The following is a 12,807-nucleotide window of genomic DNA, read 5'->3' as shown; positions in this document are numbered from 1 at the left end:
CGCAGCAAGATGGCTGCCTTGCAGGGTGCTGCAATGGTGGTCTCTGCTTGGACACTGCCCCAGTCCTATGGGGGGGGACCCCGGCCACATGCCCGTCCCCTTGTCCACCCCCAACCCCGGCCCCCCACCCCAGCCAGCCCTGCCAGTGTCAGGACCGGCAGCCCACAGTCGCACCTCTCCATGTCCTACCTCCTCTCTCTCATCAGCCAAGGCGCCTGTTTTGCAATTTTTAAACGCACAAGTGAACCGCACCATCGGGAATTCCCCCCAGCGGAGGTGGAGAATCGCGGAGGCACCAGAGAGTACTGTGCTGGGCCCGCTAATGATATGCCAATGGCATTTACTGTACGTGCAGAGTCGAATGCATTAACGCCATTGTTGAGGCAACAGATAATTCCAATTTGGCGTGAAACCGGCATTTGCCCCATTTTCGGCATCAGAACTGATTCCCTGTCCAATGGTGTTTCCCAATTCCAGAGTAGGCTGACGGAGAATCCCACCCAGGATATTTGGTTTAGTTACACTATAGGTGACTTTAAAAGAATTTCCACATCACCCAGATATTCAGATTGGCCAGTGCAGGAAACAAAAAAATCAAAACTACCAGCTGCCTCTCGTCTCCTCTCCCTGTGATTTTAATGCTCTCTGACACTGCGACTCTGCTGTGGTCTGACCAGAGCATCGAGTGTCATCTGGTGCCATGTAACTCAATCTAAGACCACGTTGTCCTGTACTGAATTTTGCTGCTATGCTGTGCACCATGTTGCTTGGTAGGAACCAAACTACACACCATGTTGTGTGCATTGTAATAATGGATTTGAATCTCTGGACCCCCAGCCCCATGTTTCTTGGCAGTGCGCTGTTCACTGGCATTAGGATTCTACACCCCTGCTGCTTGTCAATTGGATTTCCCATTGAAGCCACCCCACACTGCCGTGAAACTTCAGGCCAATATAAAGGCACCAATCATTCATCCGGGATTATGCAAACACGTGGTGGATTCATTTATTCATTCTAGGTACATGGACAGAAAGGTTGAGAACATCGGCAGTTCAGCTGTGTGCCTGTGCTCCGCTCCAGATTGAAGTGAAACTGAGGCTGGATTTTATGACACACCTCCCTTAAACTGGTGGCATGATGCTATCCTTTAATGGCATAGGACAACATTCCTCACTTCCCCACACCCTCATCTCTTTTCAGCCCCTTGTCTGACCCTTCAACCAGCTCTATGTTGCTCCAGCCAGTTGATCTACCCTGAAACATGGGAGCTGCTTTGTGGGGCTGAAGAAGATGCAAGAGAAATAAACACAAGACATTGAAATGCTTCCAAATTGGTTTGGCTGAAATGTTGATTAAATAAATAAAACCCATAGTACACACGCTATTCAATATTTAGAACCCACTTTCCTTTGGGGGGTTGTGTTTAATCTGCGAATCTGTGATTTCAGGTTCCAATTCTGAATTATTGATCATTATGAAGGATGACAATCTTCATTGGCAGGCGGTTTTATGACCAGCACTGAGCTGGACCATTTCACTGGAAGCCAGATTCTCTCTGAAATCCCATGATCTCGTATTAAAATGTTCCACCTCAGCCCTTCTTTAGAAGGAATGGGTTTTGGATGTAAATTTAGCTGACATTTCGGGGGGAATGAGAGTGAAATGGCAATGGAAAATGTCTCGCAGGAATAGTGGGATATGAAAAGTAAGCAATTCAATGATCAGTTCCTTCCACTCACTACCAATATTAACCACCGTGACTGTAAGGCGCCAATATAAGCTCCCTTCCAAATAGGAGGGTCAGAGGTCACATTGAAAATGTTTGTGTCACAGTTGCCTAATTTACTTTTACTCCTGGCTGAATCTCTTATTGCTGGGGGTTGCTCAATCCCAACCGCGTTAACACGATGTTGCTGCAGTGCACACTGATGTTGTCTTCATTTCGAAATACTGAATACTCAGTGTGGTATTCGATATCATTTATATAAACTTGGCTGACTGCTATCAACTATGTTCCTGTTACATCTTGATTGCCATTTTACACCACGCTTCCCTCTCCTCCATCCCCCAGGAGGCAGACAGATCACAGCAGCTCAATTCTTTTTGATGTGTTATTTCTCCTTACGTTAGATTTCTCAGGCCCCCCCAAGAAACACGGAGTCCGCGCGGTTCTCGGAGCCAGCTGTTGGGCTCCGACTCCAAACATCCCCAGCAGATGGCTGGGGCTAGCAATCCAACCATCTGCCAACGCCGTAAGGTCCAACTGGCGAGCAGAGGGAATAAGCTGACTGGAAAAGGAGAGGGAACGAAGACAGGCGCCAAGATTTCACGGTAGTCGGGGCTTTCTATCAGTTTTCTTGCACTTTCCTTTTTGTAGAAGGCAACGAGGGCACAGAATGTGGTTCGTTCACATGTTACTGGCTGGGAGTGACACTGAAGGCAATCTCTTCTGCAAGATACTTGCATCAAGTCACCTCACATTTTAAACCAATTTTATTCACACATGCCCATATCTCTGAATTCTGATCTTTTTGCACAATTTCTCCCTCGACATGATGATCCATAAAGATCCTTTTTGAATACCTAGCACGTGTAACTGTAGCTGAAAGGTGTTTTTATCCGCCGATATCGACCGAACAAAAAAACAAGGGTAGAAACATGGGCTGTACAGATCAACTGAGAGCATACCATATGTGACAGCATGTGTATGTGTCTGAGCAACTTAATGTGATTTGCAAGAGAGTTTAACGCTTTGCACACTAACTTTATCTTAATTCCTCAGTGGTCAGTAATGTGAATAAGTTGCCCGTTTTTTGTAATGCAAATAGATTGAAGAAATGCAATGGTTTGAGGAATGGGTTACTTTGTCTTTTGACTCAATCTAATCTGATACTTCTGTTTAGTACGTTTGGATCTGGTTCGAATTAGGCAGAGTATGTGCAGGTTACTGGAAGGGATCCGAGAATGGTTACAATGCCACCTATTGGCCATGCCGGTGGGCACTGGCATTATGCCTTTGTCCAGTGTGAAATGCCCCTTTAAACTCTCGCTCGCGGTCTATCCTATGCTGTGCCTCTCAACCCTTTCCTCCGGTTTCCCGGAGTCTTACTGCTTTTGGTTCATGCACTTTTGACACTTTCTAAGTGCCATTCTGAAAACAGTCTCCTTACTCACTCTCGCTGCCTCTCCTTACCATTTGCAGGCTGTCTCTAGTGCTGATGCCCCTCCGCTTTCTGCGCTTGTCCCCCCGCCCCCCTCATTTCCACCTTTCTCGCCCACCATAGCTTCCACTGGGACTTTGTGTTCCCAATTCCACATCTCATGTTTCCATGTTCTGCAAGTCTGACCTCACCACTCATTACTATGTGCCCCCCTCCCTCCTCCCCCAGTTTACACTATATATATCCCCAGTGAATTTCGCTTAGGTTTACCCCAGTCGCTGTCCACATCCTAACACTCTACATGCCTCTCCTCTCCATTCGGGCTAAGCCGGGGAATAAGAAGCAATTAATTGTGTCACTCTTCAAACATCCAGTTTAGTTTTCAGTCTCCCTATAAGTGAATTAGCTTTTCCACGTTAACCCTGCTGAAGTCTAAGTCTATACCATCTCCCGTGATAACAAATGATAAAGACAGAAACAGTTCAGCTGACTGATCTCCACTTTCAAATAAAACACTATGGTCACATTCCCTGTTTTCTTTCCACGCCTTGGGCTGGAAACCGGGAACACCTGCAGTGTGCCCTGCCCATTTTGTTAGATCCTCCTACATTAGCACACAGAATCCGTCGTCTTTTAAACCAAAAGCATTATCCTGATAAATATCCTTTGTAAAAACAAGATTTGTTTTTAGTAATCCTTTTTCAATGAAAACTCTGATTTCCTTGCTCCAGTGATAATAATGGATTATAATTAAACATAATTTATCTCAAATGCAGGCTGGCAGAAGATCATTTGAAAGTTTTCCACGCCACTAAGTTAATGCAAACGCCCGCGGTGCTGTAGAGCTATTGTTTACTTTGTAGTTAGGATATTTCATTAAAATATCAACCACATTTGATGAGCGAGGGGGTATGCAAACGATAGACACTGAACCACAGCCCTACTGCATTGACCACGGAGTTCACAACCCGGCGGCATTCTTTATTTAATTCCTTTGTTTTCATTGATCACACAGCATAGCAACACGGCTAACACCACCCCACACCCGCCTCCCAATCTCTCCCCACCATCGCTGTCCCAACTCAAGGGCAAGTGGAGAGAAGAGTATTTTGCCGTGGTGCGGTGGGAAAGGATTAGAGAAATTACAGCCTTAAATCATCAAAGTGCCATGTATTCAAAGAAAGACTTGCAATTATATAGCATCATTTAGAACCTGAAAATGTCCCAGAGTTACTGGGCCAATCCGGTACTTTTCAAGTGCAGCCAGTGTAGCCACCAATTTGAGCTCAACAAAGACTGCCAAACCCGCTAGGAAATAACCTGCTCATTTGCTTTAGCTGTTAGATAACAATTGGCTGGAACCCCTGTTATTCTCCCGTTTACACCAGAGCATTGTATAGATAGGGCTGAGAGGTGGGATAAGGCCTCAGTGTAATATTTAATTCAACACAGAAGTTGCAGCATTCCCTCGGAGCTGAAGTGTCAGCATGAATGATGCTCTCAAATCCGTGAAGTGGGTCTCGAGCCCACAATCTCTTAAGATAGAGGCCACAGTGCTTTGACTGGACTAGGGCTGACACTTAATCACTTCGGCATTATGTTGCCTGAAGCGTTGTGGGTATGACTGCCGGCTGTCAGTCAACCCTATTACAAGAGCTCAGTGCTGATTCAGTGGGTAAGGCAAAGCTCTGGTACAATTCGATTTTGCCGAGTTCCCGGGGGCGTTTCAGGACGGTGGACAGCGGCACGGGAACCTCAGCGGCTCTGTCCCCGGTGCTGAAATGCTGTTTGCAAAACAATTGACTTTCCCAACATGCAGGGACTGCGCCGAGAACCCCGCTGTCCAGCAGAGTAATAGAAGGGATATGAAGCTCAAATAATTCACACGTTCTTAAAAATAAGTCCGAGACAAAGCCAGCTGACGAGGCAGGGAAATAGGTTACCGACCCTTAAACAATCCAGGGTTCCCTGACTTGATGCAGAAGGATAAATGTTTGTGGCGATGCATGAAAGCAATGATTCCTCTCTGGAATCGCACAGGGCTGCGCCAGACTTTTCATGGAAGGATGCTAATGCTTGAAATATATGGGGGTTAATCAGAAGTGACAAAGGACATTAACATAACAATTTCCCTTCACTGGGAGTGAGTGGATCTACAAGAGACGCAATTACTTTTGTAATCTGTTGTTTCGTAACCTGGTCTGAAGATGTCAATTCAAAAATGCTTCGATCTTTGCAATGCTACCTGTCAAAGGACCGAGATGGCACGCGCAGATCGATTATAAAGATAAATCTACTCAGAAAGTGGAACTTGCTACCGTATTGGACATTGAGGCAGAGATGATTGATGTGTAGGTGGCAGCAAGGTGTGTACATGTGTGAGAAAAGAGTCGAAAGATATGCGGATAGAATTCGATTAAGTATTGTGTGTGAGAGAGAGAAAACAACTCCTGTACAGCACAAAGCACTGAGGGGTTGGGTCGAATAGTTTGGCTCTGTGATATAAATTGAATGAGAAAACAGGTATGTCCACTCTTCAGAGGAATACTTTGCACTCCGTACAAGCTGAAGCAGTCGGTCTATTTTATTGGGATACATATTTCTCCCTCGCTCAGAAATCTAAATATTTGCTGTGCTCCTTTCCGACCCCTGGCTGTTGGAGATTGGTGGCGTTCATTCACTTCCTATTAACACCAGCCTGGAGAGATGAATTTGATAGGTGATTGTTGCTTCAGAATTGCATGAAACTGGCTGCACTCAGTCCATTCGACCGGAGTTTGAGCTGGACTCCGGATTTACAGCAGTGCTGGCGAGAGGTCATCTGTCTCCAGTTAGGGTTAAAGTTAAGAGCAGCATTAGCACTCGGCATTTTGCAGTTATGGTTGCGGTTAGGATTAAGATTGAGATGAACAGAATTTACAGAATTCTCATTAAAAACAAGCAACTTTACATATCATTAAATAACCTCGCGGTTTGCTCTTTGAAGGCAGTGTTACATGAATGAAGTTGAGTTTCTCCGGGGCATTCACGATTGGAGGCTACCTGATCTAGCAGTATAACTGATTGGGATATGTGTTTGCCCCGGAATGATGAAGATATTGAAGATTTCAACAGTCCCAAGTGTTTCATTAGCCTCCTGCTCAAATTAATTACCCGGTTAGTTTGGAGTAGCTCGCTGTTGACCCTCTAGTGTGTCAACTACACGTGATTCCTCCGATATAATACATGTTCTCTCAATCTACATATCATGGTCCCCCCCGTGAGAAATGGCCATTTACCCAATACCCTATGGCTATTACACTGTCACCAATACAGTACCAGCGGGGAACTGTAAGCAAAGGGAGCGGGGAAGCTGCAGTGACAGCAACGGAAAGCGACTGACCAATGCTACAATTCTTGGCTAATCTATGTGCCACAATGGGGTCAGTTCAATAGCTTCCCCCCCTACACGGGGCGGGGCGACCTGGGAGCCAACAGCTAGCCGGTGAAATTCATCACACTTCACTAAAGCTACCGAGGCTGTTGGCAAGAAAGAGCTCCAGAATGATAGATGGTCTCCTTTCTCAATCCAAATATTCTCCGTCGAGCGTGAAGCGCTTTGCATAAACCGAGCTCCGGTTTCGGGAGCTTTGCACTTTGGTGAGCCAGTGGGGTGGCACGTGTTTCAATGCTCCTCGATGTCTCCACCTCCCTGCTTTCCGTGGTATCAATCAGCAGCTCCCAATCCCATCGCTAGAATACTCGCAGAACCTTCAAAGCGACTTAATGGCTGATTACTGCTCACAGAGCAGCATAAATCCATGAGATGGTGAGTTTGATTCAAGCAGCTTTGTGTACTCTAACTTGATGTTTAATGTTCAATGTTAAATAGCTTGGGGGGGGGGGGGGTGTTATAACTAGGGGGTCGGGACACTCCATGTTGATTGGTTGTATTTGCATTACATCACCTCTATAGGCTTGCCGCTATTTCCATGGAGTGGAAAAAGTCAATGCTTGGCGGAGTAACAGCACATCTTGCTCAGCCTCCACCAGCTTCTGTGAACACCAGTACATGGGAGCCGGCAACTCCACTCCCCTTTCCTCACTAAGAAGGGGGACGGGACACTTAACCGCCCAGTAGGGCGAGAGGGGAGGGAATTCCCTCAAACACAAATCAGAGCATCTCAAAAAAGAAATGCTGGAGAACCGATTGGACGGACGCTGCAAGCACTTGCCGATAATCCCCAGCTCGCAGAGACACACGGGCAGGTAGAGTCTCCGCACAGACAATCTGAGCTCAGGAAACCCCGGCTCACATACTCCCAAGGATTGCAACTGCTTCTCGGAGATTTCCCGAAATCAAAATGATGGCTCTGGGAGGTTTCAGGTAAGTGCTGTTTGCTTTCCAGACTTCTAAAGTGATGTTGGGCAAGTTGTCTTCAGAGTTCCAGGCGCTTGGCTCGGTCAGTGTGCACCTGAAAGGGACACACCGTGCAACAACAGTTGGCATTGCCACTTCCACGGTGCCTCTCTCTTAAAGCGCTCTTCATGTGTTACATACAATAAGACGCCTGGGACTGAATGTCGGCGGATATGCCACGAAATGCCTGTTATTGAATTGAGAGCAGGGTCGAAGTTTGTTGCAACTTCGAATCATTGCCAAACAGAAAAAAAAGTATTCCTAAAATCTTGGGGAGCGTGTTTGTGTATCCCTCATCCTCATGTTCAGGGGCAGTCCAACATTGACTCAATCTCACAAGTCAATGCAAAGCGGCTAACCGTATAAAACGGTGCTCTCTCTCTCTCCTGCCAGATTCAGCCTTGTGTGTAATAAGTAACAGGGAAGCTGATGTGGAGTAATCTTAATGACACATGGCGTTTACCTCAATAGGAAATGAAGTCAATGTATTTTTATTAGTCCTTTTAATTTGCAATAGAATGTGGAAATTTACCCGTGTTTAATCATGTTTGGAAATCTAAGACACTGATTCGAAGGTCACACACAGTATAACGAGGTGACACAATGCTTTGCGAACTGATTAAGAACCAATTTGTCACTTCAAATAAACACTTCAAATGAATGTATCTAATCGTTGTTGGGTATGATGTAAATCGAGTTCTTTTATACCGCTTTTCACAAGATCTCAAATCACAGGGTGGGGTGGGGAAATATTGGAACAGTCTCCACCCAACTTCTTCTCTTCAAAAGGTCCACCAGCTAAAACGCCAGCAAAACTTCCATTCACTTTGCCAACTTAACAAATGATACATTCTCGGGTTGTCAGGATGTTCCTAACGAAACTCTACCCCCCCAAGCAGAGATCAATGTGCAAACCCAAACCGGCGGAACTGAAGGAGCATCTCTGCTTGCCGATCACAGAGGTGGACACTGCCCTCAGTGTACCATGTAATGCCAACAAATCTGAGGTAAATGGATAGCAAAAAAACAAGTCAATAAAGCAAACACACACAGCTCTTCATTTCAATAAACTAAACCAACCCCAGGAACCAAATCAGTCCATGTCGAAACCATTCAATAAATAGAGCACCTCAGAAAATCTAAACCCCGCGAATCCAGCAATAGACAATTCCACTCTCTCACTAAACCGCTAAACGCGCGCGTAATAACCCAATCCATCAATGCACAGAGGAACGAACGCTAACACTCACCCCCCAGACAGAAGATGGGCAAATACTATATAGCCGAACAGAACTCAATTTTAAGTATTCAAGTAGGTAACCGACAGAAATAAAATCAAACTGAAAGGAGCCTGAAAATATAAAGATAATCCACAAATGCCTCCAAATTGTCAGTTCCGACTATAATTAAGACATTTCCAGTCGTTTAAAGCATGTCCAAGCAAGCTGGGGAGTAGCACTCCCAGCTCACACCAACATAGCTACATCATATTGATAGGGGCAGATGTGTCCCTTTGCATCTTGGATTTTACGCTCAGATACAGGACGAGATGATGAATAATTAAACGCGCATTTAGAATCAATTCTTCGACTTGCCATGTTCGCACCCTTTTGCCATAGCGAAGGACACGACACATGCATCTTATTACAAATGACTTGCGATAACATGAAGAAACGTCATTTACACATCAAGTTGTGATCCGGAATGCTCTGCCAGAAAAGGACCATTGAATCGACTCAGTGGCACCACTCAAAAGAGAACTAAACAAATTCTTGAAGGGAAAACATTAAGGGGTATGGGAAAGAGCAAGGTTAACGGGATAGCTTGACCAAAGGGTCCGCACAGGTTCCACGACACCAATGGTCTCTCTCTGTATCATTCCATGATTCTATGAAAATAAATTATTTCATTTTTAGAGCCCTCAATAATTGGCCAAGAATTGGCCGCGATTAAAATGTATCAGCTTGATTCACTAATGAACAAGCCCGAACAGTTTGTCAAGTGTCATCCATAAGGTAGGTGGAGGCGTGTCGCGCCCCATAATGTGTTTAAATGGTGAGTCAGATGGTGAGATACATCTTGTGGAGAAGCAGAACATCACTGACAGTAACTTCCATATTTCAGCAATTAACTGCATTTTCCAGTTATGGGAAGTGGCTTTTTTTTCAATATATAGCCATCAATACTGTTAACCTGACCGACATTTCTACATCAAAATCCAGTCTGCTATCCTCGATGAGGAATCCAATGAACACCTGCCTAAGGAAGGTTAGGGGCAGCAATACCAATCAAGGGTTAACCTGCCCCAACAATTAGGAAGGTTCAGCTCCATTCTCAGATTGACATGGTTGGTCCTAATCTCAAATTACCCATGAACCAGACTAAAGATGACAGCTTCTATTTAGAAGCAAACCCCATGCCACACTGAGCCCTCAGCGCTCATCAAGGATGATCCTCCTTAACCTATGAACAAATTCAGATCCTCGTGGGAAGCTGCTCCCCTACCCAAAGGATGAAGTTATTCATATGAGGCCATAAAATATAGGAGCAGAATTAGACCATCGAGTCTGCTCCGTCATTCAATCATGGCTGATATGATTCTCATCCCCCTTCTCCTGCCTTCTCCCCATTACCTCTGGTCCACTCATCAAACAACAACCTATATACATTTCTGTCTTAAAGCCACTCAGTGATTTGGCCTCCACAATCTTCTGCGGCAGTGAGTTCCACAGATTCACCACCCTCTGGGGCAGCACGGTGGCGCAGTGGCTAGCACTGCTGCCTCACAGCACCGAGGTCCCAGGTTCGATCCTGGCTCTGGGTCGCTGTCCATGTGGAGTTTGCACATTCTCCCTGTGTTTGCGTGGGTTTTGCCCCCACAACTCAAAGATGTGCAGGGTGGGTGGATTGGCCACGCTAAAATTGTCCCTTAATTGGAAAAAATGAATTGAGGACTCTAAATTAATTTTTTTAAAGATTCACCACCCTATGGCTGAAGAAATTGCTCCTCATCTCTGTTTTAGAGGAAAGGCCCTTCAATCTGAGGCTATGCCCTTGGGTTCTAGTTTCTCCTATGAGTGGAAACATCTTCTCCTCGTCCAATCTATCTAGGCTTCTCAGTATTCTGTAAGTTTCAATAAGCTCCCCCTCATTCTTCTAAACTCCAATGAGTACAGACTCAGAGTTCTCAACCGTTCCTCATATGACTAAGCTTTTCATTCCCAGGATCATTCTTGTGGGCCTCCTCTGGACCCTTTCCAAGGCCAGCACATCCTTCCTTAGATGCGGGGACCAAAACTGCTCACAATATTCCAAATAGGGTCTGACCAGAGCCTTATACAGCCTTAGAAGTACATCCCTGGTCTTGTATTCTGACTCTCTCGACATGAATGCTAAGATTGCAGTTGCCTTCCTAGCTGCCGACTGAACATGCATGATAACCTTAAGAGAATCTGGAACTAGGACTCCTAAATCCCTTTGTGTTTCAGATTTCCAAAGCCTTTTCCCATTTAGAAAATACTGTCTCTATTCTTCCTACCAAAGTGTATAACCTCACACTTTTCCACATAGTATTCCACTTCATTATCCACTCTCATAGCCTGTCTAAGTCCTCCTGCAGCCTCCCTGCTTCTTCAATAATATCTGTCCCTCTATATATCTTTGTATCACCTGCAAACTTAGCAACAATGCCCTCAGTTCCTTCTTCCAGATCATTAATGTATATTGTGAATAGTTGTGGTCCCAACACTGACCCCTGTGGAACACCATCAGTCACCAGCTGCCATCTTCAAAAAGGCCCCTTTATCCCCACTCTCAGCCTTCTGTCAGTCAGCCAATCCTCTATCCATGCCAGTACCTTGCCCCTAATACCATGGGCTCATATCCTATTTAGCAGTCTCCTGTACTTCAGCTTCTAACAAAAAATTATTTCCCAAAAGCAACAATTCTGCCCAACTTTAAAAGCAATCTCCCACAAAACAAGGTTTGTCCTGACAACAAATAATTCTCTCCTCTGCTTAAATGTTAAGGTCAGTACCCTTCTGGAAGCAAGCACACTAAGAGCTACAATTTGTGTCTCACGAAAAGCACCAAGCTCTCCAGAACAGCTATGTATAAATTCTCCCCACTTCAAATGGATATTTCAGTCATTTTCTCATTGACAAAATGGGATCCTGCAGATTTTAAATATGGAATGTGGGATACCCTTTTAAATCCTTTGCTTTGTCATGTGCGTTTACAGCACAATAGCAAGAAAGATGTTTTAATTATGTTCATCATTAGCAGCTAATGGTATCAGGAAATCATAGTGGAGAGCTCATGTCTCCCAGCTGCATTGTGTTTATAATAGTCTTTGGCCCTGATTAAAACTGTACCCCAGGCAATAATTATTTCTTCATACGTTTTATTCAATGACATTAAAAGTAAAATAATGCAATGCCACCATTGGATTTAGGACAATAATTAACATAATAAATGGAATAGCCGGGCGCAATTATCAGAATTGCCATTTCTTATTACCAGGTAGCCAGGTGCAGCATTTGCAATAGGCACAAATGGCAATAACTAACCACAGGTAAACACATGCCTGGATCCATGTACAATCATGATCCAGTACACAACTCACTTCCCAATCATTCCCTTGTATAAATTTCAAATGGTGACACTGATAGAATTATTTCCATTGTACACCATTCCCAAACAAACAAAGGAAATGCTTATGTTGTAAACTACTAATGAATACAGTTAATGAAAAAGCTCATGATACAACTATTTTCTAAAAGTCCTTAGATAAGTCTTTCTTTCAGATAAGTAAAGAAAAATTGTAAATATGCTTGATGATTTGATTAAAGTAATTTATGCATTGCTGCTTGAAATAGATTTTAATTGGAATAGCATAGTTGGAGTTAATGCACAGCATTTTAAGTCATCCTGATTTATACAATAACCTGGATTAGAGACAGATAGGTTGGATAGGCATCACCTTACTCTCTGTTTTCTTTTTAAATGGGTTAACAAATACCTGGGAGAATGCTTTGGGGCAAAAGCACACTGAGATTCAGGTGACCTTGCAACCTGTTGTAGAGAATCTGAATGATTTATAACTACCGCACAAACCTAGACACATTGATAGAGCAAGAAATAATTCCTCTTTTTTAATGCATTATAAATGGTGTTGGTATTTCATTCGAACTTTTTAGAAGTATTGGAAGAATATGGCTGCACAATGAATAGTGGAGGTGAAAGCCA

General features: G+C 44.4%; 1 protein-coding gene across 8 annotated transcripts in view; it reads left to right on the top strand.

The window, feature by feature from the left end:
• Positions 1-6,529: 6,529 nt before the first annotated feature.
• Positions 6,530-12,807, top strand: part of chrm4a (cholinergic receptor, muscarinic 4a) — a 156,009-nt gene continuing 149,731 nt past the window's right edge. For 5 of the 8 annotated variants that reach the window (XM_072518874.1, XM_072518871.1, XM_072518872.1 and 2 more), the window contains exons 1-2: positions 6,531-6,969; positions 7,117-7,527. The gene's annotated coding sequence lies outside the window, so the exon portion shown is untranslated. Of the gene's footprint in view, positions 6,970-7,116; positions 7,528-12,807 lie in introns of all 8 variants that reach the window. The other 3 variants (XM_072518873.1, XM_072518870.1, XM_072518875.1) reach the window with 2 other exon arrangements.

The sequence above is a fragment of the Scyliorhinus torazame genome, chromosome 10, assembly GCF_047496885.1.
Source record: "Scyliorhinus torazame isolate Kashiwa2021f chromosome 10, sScyTor2.1, whole genome shotgun sequence".
Lineage (NCBI taxonomy): Eukaryota > Metazoa > Chordata > Chondrichthyes > Carcharhiniformes > Scyliorhinidae > Scyliorhinus > Scyliorhinus torazame.
This window is presented reverse-complemented; position numbering and strand designations above follow the sequence as displayed.